Source organism: Pecten maximus, chromosome 11 (assembly GCF_902652985.1).
Source record: "Pecten maximus chromosome 11, xPecMax1.1, whole genome shotgun sequence".
Lineage (NCBI taxonomy): Eukaryota > Metazoa > Mollusca > Bivalvia > Pectinida > Pectinidae > Pecten > Pecten maximus.
In genome coordinates, this window is record NC_047025.1 from 5,054,033 (window position 1) to 5,072,535 (window position 18,503).

At 34.6% G+C, this 18,503-nt stretch overlaps 1 protein-coding gene across 3 annotated transcripts in view; it reads left to right on the forward strand.

The window, feature by feature from the left end:
- The window catches only part of LOC117338182 (alpha-2-macroglobulin-like), a 240,187-nt gene that overhangs the window by 148,921 nt on the left and 72,763 nt on the right, over positions 1–18,503 (forward strand). The window lies entirely within an intron of this gene.

The window sequence follows — 18,503 nt, forward strand, 5'->3', positions numbered from 1 at the left end:
GATTGGCTTGCATTATACATATATAGTCCTCGGGAGCCTTTGTGTTTTGGGCACTTTGAAATTTTCATGTAAAAATACTCTGGTTGAAATTTCATCTTTTGAAATGAAGAAAGCTCTATAAACTAAAGTGTTGAGAATTCACAATGCAGCTGTTTGTTTAGAACCCACTTAGCGCCTTAAATAACCAAATCCATGTTCAAACAACACAAGAGCACTCTTAAAGAATCTGTATCATGGTCAGAGACAAGCTTGTGTTACGGAATATACCCCCAAATAACTAAATCCCATTGGTCACTAAATCACACGTTGGCAACTTAACAACCTGTGGGTATCAGAAAGAAAATATTTACATACCAGATTAAGAAAAAAAATGTATACCGTTTGGTGTAGACTTGTAAGCAGCAAGATAGATTATCAAATCCCAGTCAATAATTCTCGTAGGAATATCACCAAAGATTTTTCATAAAATGCCATTTGACTACAGACCCTTATCGTTTTCTCATAATTCACTGCAGAATTAGATAGCCGAGCAACTAGTCGTTTCTGACCTTCCTAGTGATCCCCAATCATTTATTGATCCTGACAAGAGGGTGAAAAGCATGTTTATACACCTGCATGGCCAAATTATTACAGCAATGCCCACTTTCCACCTCCATGCCAGAAGAGCTCCCGATTTGTTTATATTACAAGGTGATCACCCTCTTAAGACATGTATCAATATTGATTCACAGGAAAAGTGAAATAAATTAGCAGAGCAGCTTGGCTGATGGTTTTGTTATAATGATGCCCCAAATTATACAGCAAATTCCTGTTTCAGGTTTGAGAGAATTCCACTTACAGAGTACGGTATATTATCACTGTCAGAAGTTCAATCTTAATTCAATGACCTAGCTGTCAAACTTTTAGTCAAAGGCAATGTATAGATCATGTATCAACCCATCCAAGATGGTGTCTCAGGTCAAAGGTCATAGGGGAAATCTCATAGCAAACATGATAGATTTGTTATTGTGTATTTTAACTTTAACTTACATTTATAGGCTTTGTATAACTATATTCGCGAGTGGATGTTGATGGTCACTTTTTAACGCATAATTCTTTTTAAGAAACTGCAAGTGTGGTTTTGCTGAATGATATGGAAATATTGATGAGCTTTCGGCAAATAATTGGCTGAATGTACTATTAACTTTCCACTTTTTTTTCTCCATTATATAAATGCAAATTAAATAAATACCAAAATGATTACACTGTTACATGTCGATAAACATTTTGCCGTAATTTTAGTCATAGGAAAAATGGATATTTCTACATCCCCGGGGGGTGAAGCTAGTGGAATCTTATGTTGTGAATTCCATGAAGCAAAGATTTACAGTGTTTAAAAAAAATTGGCAGGATATCTAATCAAACTTTTAATAATTGTTTCTTAATGCTTCAGAATATCATATAACGGGAATTTAGGTTGAGGTGAAATAAAGAGGTCATTGATTAAAAGTCAAGATTGAAGGTGAATTTCTTCAGGTCAAATGTGAAATGAAGAGGTCAAAGGTGAAAAGTCAAGGTCGAAGGTGAAACGAGGAGGTCATAGGTGAAAAGTCAACAATAGGCCGAAAGGTGAAAAAAAAGTTTCAATAGAAGCAAGTCACAAAGGTATGAATGAATTTTAGGATAGAGTTGAAAGTTTTAAGGGGAAACCATGAATTATAACACAGGATTAATTGCAAAATGTGTGTGGCTCCTGTGTGAAACATTTATACATTTGTTTCTGTCCATGGAATTGTGTGGTTAATTTCAGGGCTACAGGAATGTACATAGTTGTTGATGGTTACGTAGGACTAATTCTGGTTGTTTGTAGGGATCATTAGCAGCCATGTAGCTTGTGTCATTCATGAGGATGTGTATATAAAACCACAAAAGCATTCTTCTCTTGTTGGAATACAACAGTCATGTGTACATATCGTTACCTCACGCCAAAATACAGACGACCTACTGTCTGCATCCTCGCAGGGCAAATTATAGTCTCGGAAATTAATGGTGCCTTAATTCATTGACGTTAGCATTGCATTTTACATATGAAAATGACCAAGCAGAGTTTTCGTTAATGATATGATATGATATGATATTTTTCTCTCTTTGTAATTTAAGACTCTGCTTGTTGTATTGTTCCAGTGAGTTAGGGTACACTACACGATCTGACATCAGTCATGATTTCTCTTTGAACAGCTGCTTGAAAGACCCATTGTTGGGATATGGTATGCTGAAAATGTTCGTGATATATATACACAGCAACTTTAAAGAATGATGATTTAGAGTCACCAGACCTGCTATGTGGACATCATACAGTATCAATTTTCAATTTTTCAAATATTGTGTTCAGGGCATTAAAGGAAACCTGTCAATGATGGCTTTATAAGGTCAAAGGTGAAAATAGGTTGCTGTATCTTGATCAAAAGAATATTTTATGGCCTTCTCTATCTCAAAACAGTAATTTCTACTGCACCATTGTGATATATTTTAGGAAATGTTTTTCTAGGGGAATTAAGTTTACTTTTTATATGAAGTCCTTTAATGTTTTCTCATCAGGTCTCCCTGAGTATCGCTGTGACAGGATTTCTTTTTCTATCGAAATGATTTCTATCATATACAAAGTATCTGTAAGATATGAAGATCTTGACTTATAAGTATATCCATCAAGAATGGCTAAGTCCAGTTTGACTTATAATTGTATATACAGTATATCCACTTGTATTTAAGCATTGCTGTCATTTTTTTTTAGTTTCATTGGGGTATAAAACAAATTTTGTTTGCAAACTTCTGTAAGAATCCGCGTAGCGGATTCTTACAGAAGTTTGCAAACAAAATTTGTCGTGCAGTTATTGGGCATTAAGGATTCAAATACAATCATGCTATCTAGTTCGGCCATATTCCCGGGGATGTAAGTCCTGGAAGGTAAAATTAAATGGATATACATTAATAGATCAATCACCCTAATAGCCAAGTACAATTACTGGGCATTTCGGGTAATAACACAATCGTACTACTGGTGTTATATAATAGAATTGACTTGTTTGGGCCTGACCTTGTTCTTGGGAAATGCTGAGGTCCAATTGCTAAGGTGAAAAAAATTGCCATGATTGCTGATGAAATATTCTGTCTATATTATAGCCCAAGCACTTTGGGCCTCTTGAAAACAATATCTCCTGATCGTACACAGAAACACCCATTTTATTGGCAGACCTGGATACGGCGAAGATTTCAGTTTAACTACTTTAGGATTTACACCATCAATAACAACTCCATAGACCTGTACTGTAAAGGTCAAGTGCCACAGATTTACTTCCATGTGGCCATTTGTCAAGGGGACAAGTTGAGTAGGACCAGGCTTTATTGTAAGGAATGTCTGCAGCTTCAGTACTTCACAGCTTCCTGACAAAATCTGAAAGTTTATCCAGTGGGGTATCTTCAGCTTTACACAGTCTGTGGAGAGTTGCCTCTGTGCATAAAATTTCAATCTTTCCTTGTGTGTCTAGACATCTGGAAGTAAGGGGTTGAGTCCAGTCTGATGAATGTTTGTCTGATAATTAAAGCTCAAATGAGTCCCTAAGGGTCTGTTTGATAATCAGTTCTTAATGAGCCTCTAAGGGTTTATTTTCTGATAATAAGCTCTTAAGGACCAAGGAAAGGTCAGCAGCATTTATATGATGAACATATTATGAAATTATCCCTATCAAGTTGTAATATGTTTACCTATAATTAGAATTGTCTTATTATTGATATAGTTGTCTATCATTAACTGGAGTTATCTACCTATAACTAGAGTTGTCTTTCTTGAAATAGAGTTGCCTACCTTTAACTAGAGTTGTCTTTCTTGAGAAAGAGTTGTCTACCTTTAACTAGAGTTGTCTTTCTTGAAATAGAGTTGTCTACCTTTAACTAGAGTTGTCTTTCTTGAAATAGAGTTATCTACCATTAAATTTGGTTGTTTACCTTTCAGTTCAGGATAATGTCTGCATTTAATCAGAATTGTCTCTTTTTAAGTAGAGTTGTCTGAAGCTTTCTTTATTTTAGTAGATTGAATATACCTACTTTTGTCCAGAGAATTATATTACACTTTTACAGAATAAGAATCCTATGTTTTACCAAAGACTTGTTTCATAGCGAGGCAGTAAGATGTACTCATATGTCATGCAAACTGCTTCTGAAATGTCCGCCCCTAATTACTAGGTTTCAGAATATCGTTCCATCTAGTCATAACATACATATCGCGTTCCACCTCTTGATTGAAGGCGACAACATGGTAACTATTCACAGTATGAGAAGCTGCTAAGCACCACCCTTTAATTACAAGGGGAGGGAAACATGATCTACAACCAGAGTGTTTCCAGCAATATGAACGGTTTCAGAATTGAGATTTTAATTAAGCATCCAAGATTTTGATACTAAATAATCAAAATTTTAATGAATAATTCACATATCTATTACCAGTTGTTTGTTAGTAGGTAATTGAAATGTATTAACTGTTGATAGGACATGTTTGTATGTTTACATGTATATATGTAAGAAAGGTCTCAGATGACCCTCAGGTGGTCATAGATCCAAGGGGTCATAGGTCGATCAGAGGTCATGGACCAAACAGAGGTCACCCTCTCAGCAAACATTACTCATATATGATGTACCATTACAAATTTTATTCCACAATCATATATATGACATAATTTTGCAAAAGGCTAAACTGGTGTAGTACTTGTCATAGAAAACAATATATAAAACTGCAATTAGCACAATGATCAATTAGCTTATTGATTCGATCATTAGCACAACAATCATTTAGTACAATGATCAATAAGCACAATGATCAATTAGCACAATGATCAATTAGTACAATGATCAATTAACTTATTGATTCATTAGCACAATGATCAAATTAGCACTATGATCAATTTGTATAATGATCAATTAGCACAATGATCAATTCACAGATTGAGTAATTAGCACATTTATTAATCAGCAATAAGTGCTAAATTAAGATTTTCATTTAAAAATGTAAGCTTACATTCTCTTGACTTCAAATAGTCAAATCCTTCAATAAAGGGTAAATAAATGAACTTCTAAGGATTATTTTGATGAAATTGTAGTATCCAACTCCATTACCTGTGGAAAAAACAAACATGCAATGCCAGGATATGCTAGGATGTACACTTAGTTGAAAAAAAATGCTGAGTTTGAAAATGTTTGGTATGTGACCTTCAGCCATGCACCACTTTTCATGTCCCAACAGCTTTGTTCATGCCATAACCTGTTTTTTGTGTACATGTAGTCTCTCCAGGGAATGGACAGTGGTACTTAAGGAGCCCCAGCCTCGTGTGTATATAGGAACTCCATCACTGAGCAGCTCAGATGTGTGTTGCGGTGTAATGAAGGATTTTTACCTTGTCATCCTTTGACAGATGATCAGTAGCTAGCAACACTTTATCCCTCCTAAACACTTCTTACTTGTCAGCTTAATTACAGGTAGAGTGTTTTACCTGCCAGTTCAGGTCGGAATCTGATCTGTGATATGGCAGCCCAAGAGCATCATAGGATAATAGCTTTGTCTGATAAACATGTAGTCTTCATTCATATAGTTATATACAGCTCCAGAAAGAGATTGGCTCAAGTTTATATGGAAAGGGTTGAAGAGTAATGTTCAGCCTCAGCTTTAGATAGTCTCAAAGAGAGTAAAAGAGTAATGCTCTGTCCAAGCTTTAGATAGACTCAAAGAGGGTCAAAGAGTAATGCTCATTATCAGTTTTAGATAGACTCAAACAGGGTCAAAGAGTAATGCTCATTATCAGCTTTAGATAGACTCAAACAGGGTCAAAGAGCAATGCTCAGTATCAGCTTTAGATAGACTCAAACAGGGTCAAAGAGTAATGCTCAGTCTCAGTTTTAGATAGACTCAAAGAGGGTCAAAGGGTAATGCTCAGTCTAAGATGTAGATAGACTCAAATAGTGTTGAGGAGTAATGCTCAGTCTCTGAGCTTTAATAAGACTCAGATAAAAGTCAACTGATGCTTAACTTTAGAGAGACATATCTTAGGATAGGGAGGCTCACAAGACAGATTTGTTCAGTACCATCTTTTGACTCACTTAAAGAGACACGTACATCATCTTCAGTATCAGCTTAATGACTGACTGAAAATCAACATCTGTCTTTAAACTTTTGACTTAACCCATAGACAATGAAAATCAACATCTGTCTTTAAACTTTTGACTTAACCCATAGACAATTGAATAACACAGATAACCAGGGTGCCATTAAGCTCTACAGAATAAAATAAAGAAAAGCTTACTGGAAACTAATATAAGCTCTGAGACTTAATTGTCTTAAATTGTCAAACTCTTGTATTAGGGACAGGCATGGAGATTCCAAGAATTGAATCTTTTAGTGTTATACAATTTTTTTGCAAAACGATTAAGAAACAAAAAAGCATCATTTGGGTAAAACTTGGATTAAATCATGGATTTAATTTACCACAATATTACCTTCTACAATCAAACTTGCCAGAATGACCACCTAAATTAAGTGTTTCCCTCTCATATGTGACTGTATTTTTTCCCTCCCAATATTATTTACTATACTACGTAACCTGAACCTGGATTAAGAGACCACCTGTCACATGTGACCACTTTATTGCCTCCATTGGAAGGTCACAATAGGACAGGTTTGACTGTGCTTTAATTAGAATGGTAGATATTCAAGTTTTTCTCACTTGCGTCAATTCACTCTACAATTCCGCTAAACTGAATTCCACAGTAAAATTATACAAAAAGTCAGCCAGTCTGCATTGGTATCCAAGCACCAAGTCCGGGTTGACCCACGCATACGAAACAATGTTTATATGTTTTAATCTGTGTTCAGGAATCCGAACCAGCCCACACGTCTAATGATTCTACAACAATGGCGACCCTTTAAGGGGTATTGATCATCACTGTAGCCTCCTGTGTGATCGGCCCAACCTTCCTTACTGAATATATTTACATATTCTTACTCATGTCCATACCTAATATGGTATAAATGTATAAATTTTATACAGTCGCTCAGATTCTCGAGGGATGAACGTCTGTATCAAGATCATATCTACTTGTATTAATTGCCAGATTTATGATGGTAGCCTGCAAGAACAACTTTCAAGTCCCGGAAAAATCGGAGAAAAATGTATTCTAGACAAGTTTTTTTGCCCCAGTGGTATTTGGTGCTAACATTTCGTTAAGACCAACCTCATTATTTTGAAACTTTAATGGAGATATATACTATCTAGTACTGAGATATATGTGGAGACACAGCAATCGAAGGACCCTCGGATTGTCCTCTGAGTGCCTGCAGTTCTGGTTTTCGTCACAAGATTTTAGCTCATTTGCCCAGAAAGTGCAGTGAGCTTTGCATTGTAGGTCATGTTTGGTTGAGTGAGCTTATCACATGATAAGTGTTGTCTTCTCTGTCAAGTACAGGCGTCAGCATCTTATAATTAACTTTCTTGTAAAAAACAATATATATTAGCCCCTATGTATTCCTACTGTAGCAACGCGGCGTGTAACACTTGAAGATCGTAACAGTGCATCAACTGTGGAACAGAAACAGGTTATCCATCATAGAGCTGTTTTAAAACGGACAGTCTGATTGGTGGACAATTTTAATTAATACTGTATTTACAGAGCTTTCAACCAGTTAGATTGCCCGTTGGAAAACCGTTCTAAAATATATAGCCTTCTTCCATTTTTTTTAAATTTCCACAGTCAATGCAATTCATACTAGCTATTAGGACCTCTTTTGGTCCATTTTCTCATCTTTAAAAATCATTGTCACACGGAAAAAGAACTAACATGCATTCATTTTTATGGATTCTAAACCAAGGGAAGTAGCTGAAGTTTGTGCATAGGATATTTTTGTGGTATTGAACATAAATTAGTAGGCTTATATTTTTTTGCTATAGATACTAACAGATACATATGCCTGTGGTCCATCCAGTATGAACTAATTTTCATTTAAATGACTTCTTCTCAAAAACCAAAAGACCATAATCTGGATATTTGGTTAGAGGGTTTCCATGATTATACCTAACAAAGTTTGTGAAAAAAATTGACTTTGACCAATTACATGGTCACAGCTAGGGGTCAAGTATTGTTAAAATATTCAAGCATTTGTTTCTGCCTAACAAAAAGGCCTAGAATCAAGTCAATTGACTGGAAAGTTCCTTGATTGACACTCAACAAAGTTTGCATGTAAAAACAAAATGACTGAAAAACAGAGATCCATTGAAAGCAGCAAATATCTAATGACTATGTTAAAAAATGATGGCAGTAGTGTGCAGGATGATATATTAAAATTATTGATTGTTAATGATATATGTGTTCTGGAAAATAAAAAAAATATAAAAAAAAAAATATCTAATGAGTGATCAGGTCCATTGGGCCTCTTGATTCTTGAGATTTTTTTTAACACTCAGTGATAGATGGTGATTAACATTTTATTTTCAGGCCTTTTTTTTACTCATCATAGAATGACATGTGGTATTTGACACCGCTCTTTCATTTGTAATGGACTTGAATGACTATATATCAGAGCCAGGATTGTAAACTTAGACTCGGTAAATCCTGGTGTGTTTTTGAAAGCAGTTTTTATCGTGTAGATATATAAAAACCCTTTAAAAGGCTCTTGTTGAGATTGTTCACACACAATATGTGTTTGTTGATTCCCTTTCAAACCTTTAACAAAAGCAGCTGGCATTCAAAGGGCTGTCTGTAGATATATAGGCCATATATTGTCACTGTTCAAAGAAGCTGACCGAGATATAGACTGAAATAAACCCTGATGACAAACATAGTGTACAATGAAACCAATCATTTTACAGGGAAATTTACAGATGGATTTTGTCTGGATGCAGTGCTTTAAGCAATCTAAAACCATTTGTCAAATCTCTGCAAATTATCGTCTGCTCTTTCACGTCTAAACCTCCAAGGACCATTGACAGTCCTCATGGAGACTACACGGCTCAGATTGGTCGTCATGTATGTTAGACACTACCAATAGGTCTCGTTTATAGGTGTAAAAAATTGGTTCCAAATGAAATATACAATATATTTGTCCTCTATATACTGTATTACTGATATTCCTGTGTCTATATATAGGGGTGCCGGGTGGCCATGAGGTTAATGTGTCCCGACACTTTATCACTATAGCCTTCCACCTATGGGTTATGAGTTCGAACACTTGATTAGTGGGGCAGTTGCCAGGTACTGACCGTAGGCAAGTAATTTTTCTCTGGGTACTCTGTTTTCCTCCATCTCCAAAACCTGGCACGTCCTTAAATGGCCCCGGCTGTTAATAGGACGTACGTTAAACAAAGCAAACCAATAAACCAAATCCTATATATTAATAACCCCCTGCTTTTGTCTAAATGATTATCTACATTTTATGTGTATGTGAGCTTCCCATTGTTTTTAAGTTCCTAATCTTATCTTTACAAGATTTGGCCAAAAAGATTGCACTGCATGGCTCCTTTTTCCAAAGTGACAAGCACAGTCCATTCTGAAATTTGTAAATTCTTTGGACTGTGTAATTCTGTTTTTCCTTTCTCAAAAGAACAGAATCTCTTTGTCCTCAATTAACATATATGGCCCGCCCTTACAATGACAGTAGTAAATTAGCAACAAAACCCTACACGATATATAGTCACGTACCAAAAGGTCCAAGCATAGCTTGAATAAACAATTGCAATTCAAATGCATTCACCAAAAGGTCCTAGCACATTAGGTCAAAGAAACCGTCACCATTCAAATGCATTCACTGAAAGGTCCTTACAAGCTTATATAAACTGTCACCATTAAAAATTCAAAAAAAACTGTATACCAAAAAGGGACTGAAATTCACCAGATCAAGAAAGAAACAGTTGTCGATTGACAAATCGTCGTCAGTTTTAGCAAATATTTCCTGTTGAGCAGTGAGATCTTTCTTAATTGAAGGAATTTGACAGATAGCCATCTGTTCTCTTGTCAGATAGAGGACCCAAGCCATCTTGATAGTTCAGGATAAAAGTTGCATGGAGGGCCATTTTCTACATCTTGTGTCTGTAGGTGCTAAACATCAGGTAGCGAAATTGATCTCATTATGTAACAATACATATTTTGTTGTCATATGGTAATAAAGTGTTCATATATATATATATATATACATGTGTATATATACATGTATACGCTTAACGCAATATTCAATCAGAATTTTGATTGAATGGTCACTTGTACATTTCTACATGTTTAGTATACATATTAACAATGAACTGGTCTTTTGTCCGATAAAGGTGTGAGGTACATTTCATACCAGACAAAAATTTAACATCGAACCTTCCCTGGTTTCATTATATAATTGTGCCAGTGTACCAAACCTGGCCATGCTATCTTTGTTTAGGATGAAGTAATGGGTTACAAATCACTTATCATACAGGAGAGAAAAAAAAAATTGTGATCCATCATATCGACGATTCTGTCCTCTGATTTTAGACATGACGTTGTAAGTGAGATATCCATTAAGATGTTTCAGATCTTCAACCTTGTTTTGTTGAGTGTGTTTAAAAAGACTATAATTGAAGTTCCTAAGACATCTTCTCATCTCCTTGTTAATGGGGATTACCATTTCTCCTAAAACATTTAATATATTGTACTTCAACATTTCAATGAAAACAATTTAGCCTGCGTTTTATTGTTTCTAAGTATCGTTTACAAAATTACAGGTTCAAACCCTTGCCTGCCAATATCCAGGGCAATTTAGCCGAGCAAAGGAAAGTGTATTTTCACAAGTAGAACTTGGTTTGTAATACCCTACAGGGTTGGTGGGAATATGTTTCGCCTACTAGTGTTAATTGTTCGGTTAAATGGTGTTTTATATAAATACCTGAAAAAAGTCCAGAAAGTGTTAAACCTTTCAGAGTACATGTCCAGTACTAGTTCACTATAGTGAGAGAAAAATATTTTTAAATTGGAAAAAAAAAAAGTCATGTCTGTTCCACTTTAAATTTCAACAAGGTCCTAAGGTCAAGGTCACTGTTTCTTCAAACAGATCATTGGCTATTATATATCTGTCTAAGATTTCATTATAATGTTGTTGCTCTGTGACAAATTCTTAGGGTTGTCAAGAACATGTGTGATGACACCATTTCATTCGATGTTCATTAAATCAAGATTATCACATCCAAATTTAATGGCTTGATATAATTAAATATTATTGAATTTTTGTTGGTTTCATCCCAACAGAGCATGTTACTTAGAGATTTAGTATATTGAGATAAGTTTCTATAAATTATCATTTTCAGTAAAACATTTGGAAGAATTTTGAAGAATGTAAAGGTCAAATTTCAAGGTCACCATAGGTAGCTCATCAAAACATTTAAAAGAATTGTGAGTAGTGTAAAGGTCAGGTGTCAAAGGTCATAATGCAGGTGAATTAAGCTAATGTATATGTGCCAAGACTGACAAATGGTTATACACCAGGATGTAAGCTCGGGGTTTCAACTTTCACAACTACACGTCAATGTGGTGTTGTCAGTACAAGTTTCTTACAACATCTTTTTCCAATCTACAGGATGAATGGAATATTTATCAGTGTACATCTTGAAAATAAAGGTCAAGGTCACAAGATCGATTAGTTAAGTTCCGAAGACATTAATTCACATCTGATATTGTGAAGTGCTTACCATACTTACTCTGCAATAGATAAAGACGGGCTTATTGCAAATGCCTGATAGATCCGGTAATTTTTCAAACGTTTGGGAGAGAATGATAAAAACACTGCTGCTACGAACTACCATGCTGCTCTAGACAATACAGGGGGTGCTACGCCTCTAACGTAATTCCATTGGTCAGCAACGTCACATGATCAAAGGGGCCCGAGGCTAGAAATAGAGTACTTAATGTATATACATAAGCCAGCGAAGGGGTTTTTAAATGTTGTGTATAAACAAATATTTAGTAAACCAAATGTACATGGTGTACATAAACAGTAAAGGTCAGAGTTGAAGGTCACAAGGTCACATACTTGTTTTGTTTTATATTCAACATGTAAAAAAATTCTATTCATCTTTATATTTCAATCTGAAAAAAAGTGAAGAAAATTTTACATAATGTTAATTCTATAAAGTTTCTCCAAACAAATAGTTCTGAATAAGAACTACAAATCTGGTTCCTTAAAGTTATTATATAAACAGCTGTCTGTCGAATGTCTGAAGGTTTGACTACTTTATAGTGCTATAGCTATCATTTACAGTCTGACTCTAGACCAGTAGATTTGATTATCTCGGATTGTGTTGACATAAACATCAGTCTGTCATACCTTAGGGACTATACCAACATATCCTGTATTCTACCCACAGAAAATTTGTCTTGACGATTATAAGTGTCCAGATTCACCCCAGAAATGAAGATTCAGTATCTTGATCATCACATCATAAAAATTAAAATGATGTAAAATCTTATGTATCCATTTAAGTTTTTTCTTGCTTATTTTAAAAAAGTTACCAACTTTTCTGTCTTGGACTATCTTTGCTTACCTGCAGTGATTTTACTGTCACATCACTTAAATGTATATCACACTTTGGTTATAATCATGTTTTTATAAAGCACGTACAACTTTGCATTCTACAATGTTATATAAAATTTGATTTATATCATATGACCTTTCGTTATATTATTTTCGGTTTAATATCATACGGTCCTCTTTATATCATGTTCTGTTTAATATCATATGGTCCTCTTTATATCATGTTCTGTTTAATATCATAAGGTCCTCTTTATATCATTTTGTATTTGATATCATAAGGTCCTCTTTATATCATGTTCTGTTTAATAGCATAATTTCCTCTTTATATCATGTTCTTTTAAATATCATAGGTCCTCTTTATATCATGTTGTGGTTAATATCATAAGGTCCTCTTTATAGCATGATCTGTTTAGATCAAACAATTCCTCTTAAAATCATGCTTTTATATCACGTTTTTATAGCATTTTCTTTTGAAAATTCTCCAATAAATCAGTATTAATTTTCACACATTGGTTTAATCTTATTAAAAACAATGGCTTCTTTTCTCATTAATTTGTGTTCTTAAGTGCATTCTCACTTTGCAGCTTGACAAAACAGCTGTAGATTTCTCAAAGAACATTTGTTATGTTACTAAAGAAATTGATGTAGTAATTCAAAGAAATTTTCTCAAAAACAAACACTCATGAACATTAAATTGTTGATATACTGGTGGGTCTATCTTTAATGTCATATTTTGCTCTATATCAATGTTGCCTTGAGATGGCTCCTAAATAGAAATGTACTTTGTGCAACTGTTTCATCTTTTCTTTTCATGTAATGAATTCAGAAAGAAAGTTGAAAGTCTTCTGAACAAAGTTACGTGTTACGTGATGCGGTTGTAAGAGGTCGTTACACAACTGTCTGTCGTGGTTTTCTTAGCACAAGAGACTGAGGGCTGTAATTAACAACCCCTGCTTTTGAGATTGATTGAAATGTATTACTACTAATCTATTTCTATTTTTACACCAGATGTCCGTTTCATTCAGAGCCAGAGTCATTATATACACAAGAATGACTCCCATGTCAAAAAATCTAATCAACTAATGTGTAAGACACTTGTTTTCTGTCTTTTAAGAAAATGAATGTAGTACACGTCAAAACATTTTAACCAACTATATAATCAAGGTCGCTTGGTTTCGGGAGAATTACGATGATGTAATTAACTAACTAAAGACAATCTTATTAGCTGAAGGGGTCGGTTTCATTGCTAACCCGAACTTTATTACGGCAATTTGCATGACATATATGTGCTAGTTGATGAGAATTCAATACGATCAATGTTTCAAAGGTCAGGCTGAATCACAAATCTTCGTGGCAATCATAATATTTGGTTGTAAATTTTAGAGTCAGAATTTTGTTTTTAAACTGTTATTGTAAACTAATAAAATATTGACTGTATATATATATATATATAAAGATGATCAAAGGTCCTATGTTTTAAATATCTACTTACCTTTGAACTTTGGAATTCGTTTCAATTCACATCCATAGAACTAACGTATCACATGAGAATGACACCAGCCAACACCATTGATATTTTTTTACTGTCGTTTCTAAAATTTGAAAGGATCAAAATGTCAGATCCTCTATTTTGGTATCCAGTGTCCTTGGATGTTCTGTGTAGAGACGTTGGCACTTTAAAACTCTGTCCACAGTTCTCCTGCTCTGATCTCCCAATCTTCCTCTAGAAGTATTAACTGCCCAAAATGTCTGTATTTAAATGTCCATGTAGGTGAAATATTTAATTGTAAGTGAATCTATGAAAGTTACTATCACAGATATTAGATTATATATCACAATGTTGAAACTCACTTGTCAGAAATAATTCTTGTTGATAAATAAACCTACTATTCCTGACGAAAAGTTATGTGGTTGCGTAAGACCATGGTAGTCTGTAGGTAATTGTAGGTATATTAGACCTGTATATATTTATATACCTACTCCAGTACTCCCAACTTGTGTAATGACATATGGCTTAGCTGTCCTGTTACCATGAAATCCACACCTGTCCATCAGCCACATGAAATTGATTTGGCTGTCTGTGACTGGCTGCTGATGCTGGTTTGCCTACCAGCTGAACCCACTGATACCAGCAACCCATCGCTATCTGTTACTCACATAGTTCCTCTCAGTAGTGTTAGGGTAGCTGGTTCATATGGGTAGGTCCTGTATAACTTGGCTGTTCACAGAAGTTTATTTATAGTTAACATAGAGATTTGAGTAGCTCAGTCAGGAAATAAAGGGTACAACAGGGGGAGGCGAGTTCATCATAATCAAGATAAAATTCATATTGAGAAGTTCATAGCGGTGAGGCAATATTTTAATTTATTTGAAGATTGTTGCTTTAAGAGAGGTAGTTCATAGCATAATTGAGTTAATTAAAAATGGGGCCGCGGTGGCCGAGTGGTTAAGGTGTCCTGACACTTTAACACTAGCCCTCCACCTCTGGGTTGTGAGTTCGAAACCTACATGTACGTGGGGCAGTTGCCAGGTACTGACCGTAGGCCGGTGGTTTTTCTCCGGGTACTCCGGCTTTCCTCCACCTTTACAACCTGGCACATCCTTAAATGACCCTGGCTGTTAATAGGACGTTAAACAAAAACAAAGTCAATTAAAATTTTATAGGGGAGATAACTCATCAACAATTTAGGTCCAGTCAATGTAGTATATATGTGATATAGATGGAAATTTAACCAATTGGAGTATTTTATATATGAACGGAGCATATTATGGTGCTGTCCGTCTGTTCATTCATCATGAACTTTTCCTTTAGAGATTAAGAGATAATATCTCTGCCAACCTTGGCTTTAGTCATTTTAATCGTGTACATGCATGTACTTTCATGAGCTGCATTTTCATTTGACGATTTGTAAGAGTTATTGCCCTTTGTGTTTTTCATTATTGATAAAACCTTCTCCTTCCTTAGTTTACAACTGATTACTTTTGGAACTTTGTTTTAAAGCTTTGAAATTGTGATAAATATTTTTGCACTCACAAAGCAGCATTTTGTTTCCATGTGTTAAGCCCTTTGGTTTTTAGCTCAATATATAGCACAAAGTTTTATTGCTTCAGCTTATATGCTATGCCAGGTGATTGATCCAACTTCTCTCATTGGTCCATCAACTTTTAACTTCTTTTAGAAACCCTTAATTAAAAGCAACTGGATAGAGATATTTTGCCAGCAGTTACCTTGGAGGGAGTGCTATAAATTTAAGTCTCCTTAAACAAATGACCTTGACCTATCTTCAAGGTCTTATGGGTATAAATATGTAGAAAAACCTTTGAGAGTATTGACTTAAACATGTTTCAACTTTTGAAGACTCAATCATTTTTGGTACAGTGATTTTTAGCCAGCAAGTAACTATGGGTTGTAATGCTTTAAAATTTCTTCTTTTACATACTAATGACCCTGTTAATTTTTCAAGGTCACAGGGGTCAAGTTTATGTTAAAACTTCCAGGAATCTTATCAGACTGAATCATTGGGCCTCTATTAGAAATACTTAACATACCATTTCATGAAATATCATTAGAATTGAGTCAAAATCAAACTGAAGGATAGAAAAAAAAAAGAAAAAAGATCCAAAGTATAGGTCTGGCATATGATATAATATCGTGATGGGCACATATTGAACCTGTGACTGTGGGGTTTCGTTTGTACAGATATTCTTGTAAGATATTCACAAGCTTGGAATACCAGTCCATTATCAAATGTACTTCCCACTATATGATGATTGATGCATGTTGGTGCAGCTGAGTTGATAATTAAAGACTTTAGTTGTGTTCTGAGAGAAAGGATTTTGTTTAATTTAAATATAATCAATCTTTTCTGAATGGCCTGTAGCCCAACACAATTACCGCAGTAAATTCAATTGTAAAGTCTTGTTTTGCTCTAATATCTTTGCACCAGAGAGATAAAATTGTTGTAATACAGAGAATGAGACATAAGAAACTCCCCAGTTTGTGGTACATCTGTTTGTAGTTATATATCCATGAGTTACTTTAAGAAGCAGAATTCTGTAGCTTTGAAACAATTATGGTTCAAATGGGTACTTGGTGCCATCATGTTCCTGCTGTACTGTATCATGTTTGCCTGCTAATTATGGTTCTTCGTTATAATGTTATCATTTTAATTGGGTTAATTGTTTATGCCTGTGAAGAACAAGTTTTTCAGGCCCTCATTCCGTCCTCTTTCATCTGTTAAATTATCAATAGTCCTAAAATGTTCTGGCTATATGATAGAGATTTGCAGTTTGTATATCTTGGATTTCATAAAAGTCTAACAATTTTTAGTCCAGTAGTTGAATGCTTAGAAATCTTTGCTACAATTTTGCTTTTGCAAAAGAGGTCAAATTAAAAATGAAGCAGATTAGTTTTAAATCTTAAATTTTAACAGGACAAAAACATTTTTTTTGTGGCAGTTATGTTGCTGAGGCTGAAGTTCATCTATTAAAGTAACTTGAACCAGCTGTAGTCTATTCATATGAAAATGTTTTGTTTTTCAAGATGTCCACTTTTCTATTATTTATGTCCTCTTCATGAATTCGGGGCTTGTAGTGTATGTCCGTCTCGTCCTGTCATATCCCCTCCCCTCTCGTCTTTTCCCGTCCCAATGCAATGTAACTATAGCTAATTAATAGCAGCAGGGGCATTTATGCCTTACAGACATTTTCTAGTTTAAAATGTTTTGTGTGAAATATCATGTATGAGCATCTTTGGTTCATCATCTATAAGCAGTATCACACATGTGCATCTTCCAAGAAAATTTCAATTCAAAACATGTCATCCAATATATAGTGACGATCAGAATACCAGTAAGTATGTACATACTTGACGAGAGGCTCAATGCAAGGAAGGAGATATTTAACTTATGATTCTAGAAACTAATCTAGAATGTTTTACCTGCCTCAAAATATTACTTACATGCATATTCCGATTGCTTTTGATATTTCTCAGCTAAATGTGTCATTTTTTGGGTCAGAAAAGGAGAGAGGAGGGGGATTGCTGGGAGGAAGGTGTGTAAATGAATCAGTAATTGTTATTATATAATTACTAGCTAATTAGCTAAAGATGATAAATTTTGCTAGTTAACTAAACGGTATTATTACCTCCAGGCGCCAATAATTTCAGTTTCCAACGTGTAAACTCAACACTTTTGTTGCTATGGTAACTTTTAAGGGAACCGATCAACTAACTGCTAATTAAAATTTTCGGTTAAAATATAATAATTGAATACCTGGCCTGGTTTATGATATAGGACATTGTGTTGTCAACTTTAAGGTCAGTTCAGGTGCCTTTGAATCACAAAGGTAGCTGAGATTTTCAAAATGAAAATTTCAATTAAGATTTAAAACAACAATTTATTTTGCACTTTATAGAATCATATTGAATCCCTGCAAGTCTTGTTATTTATTTTTTGAAAAATCGCTTCTTCACAGAAGATCTGAAAACAACAGAATTAAAGCACCTTCTTATGTGTTCCTGACAATATTGTCAACCATTAAAAAAATATTATTAAGATTCCATTTCAATTAAATTTAATTTTTGAGTATGTTAAATAATGACGTGTCTGTTTAAATTGAAATCTAATGAGAAGATTATTTCTTGTTATCATGATGGCTTGCTTTCATATATAATTAGCAAAACATATTTGCACTTAGGAACTTGAAATGTTTGATTTGATTGAAACTTCACAGATATCATGTAAACACTTGAATTTGCTTTTATGAACTCATTTTGAAATTCAACATGAAACACACACACAAGTTGCTGGTGGCCATTTTGATATTGATGCAGCTAAATAAATGCTGGTTCCGTGTGAAACGAATACAGCATCCGTAACTCTGAAACTTTGATATTGATGCAGCTAAATAAATGCTGGTTCCGTGTGAAAGTTGCAGCATC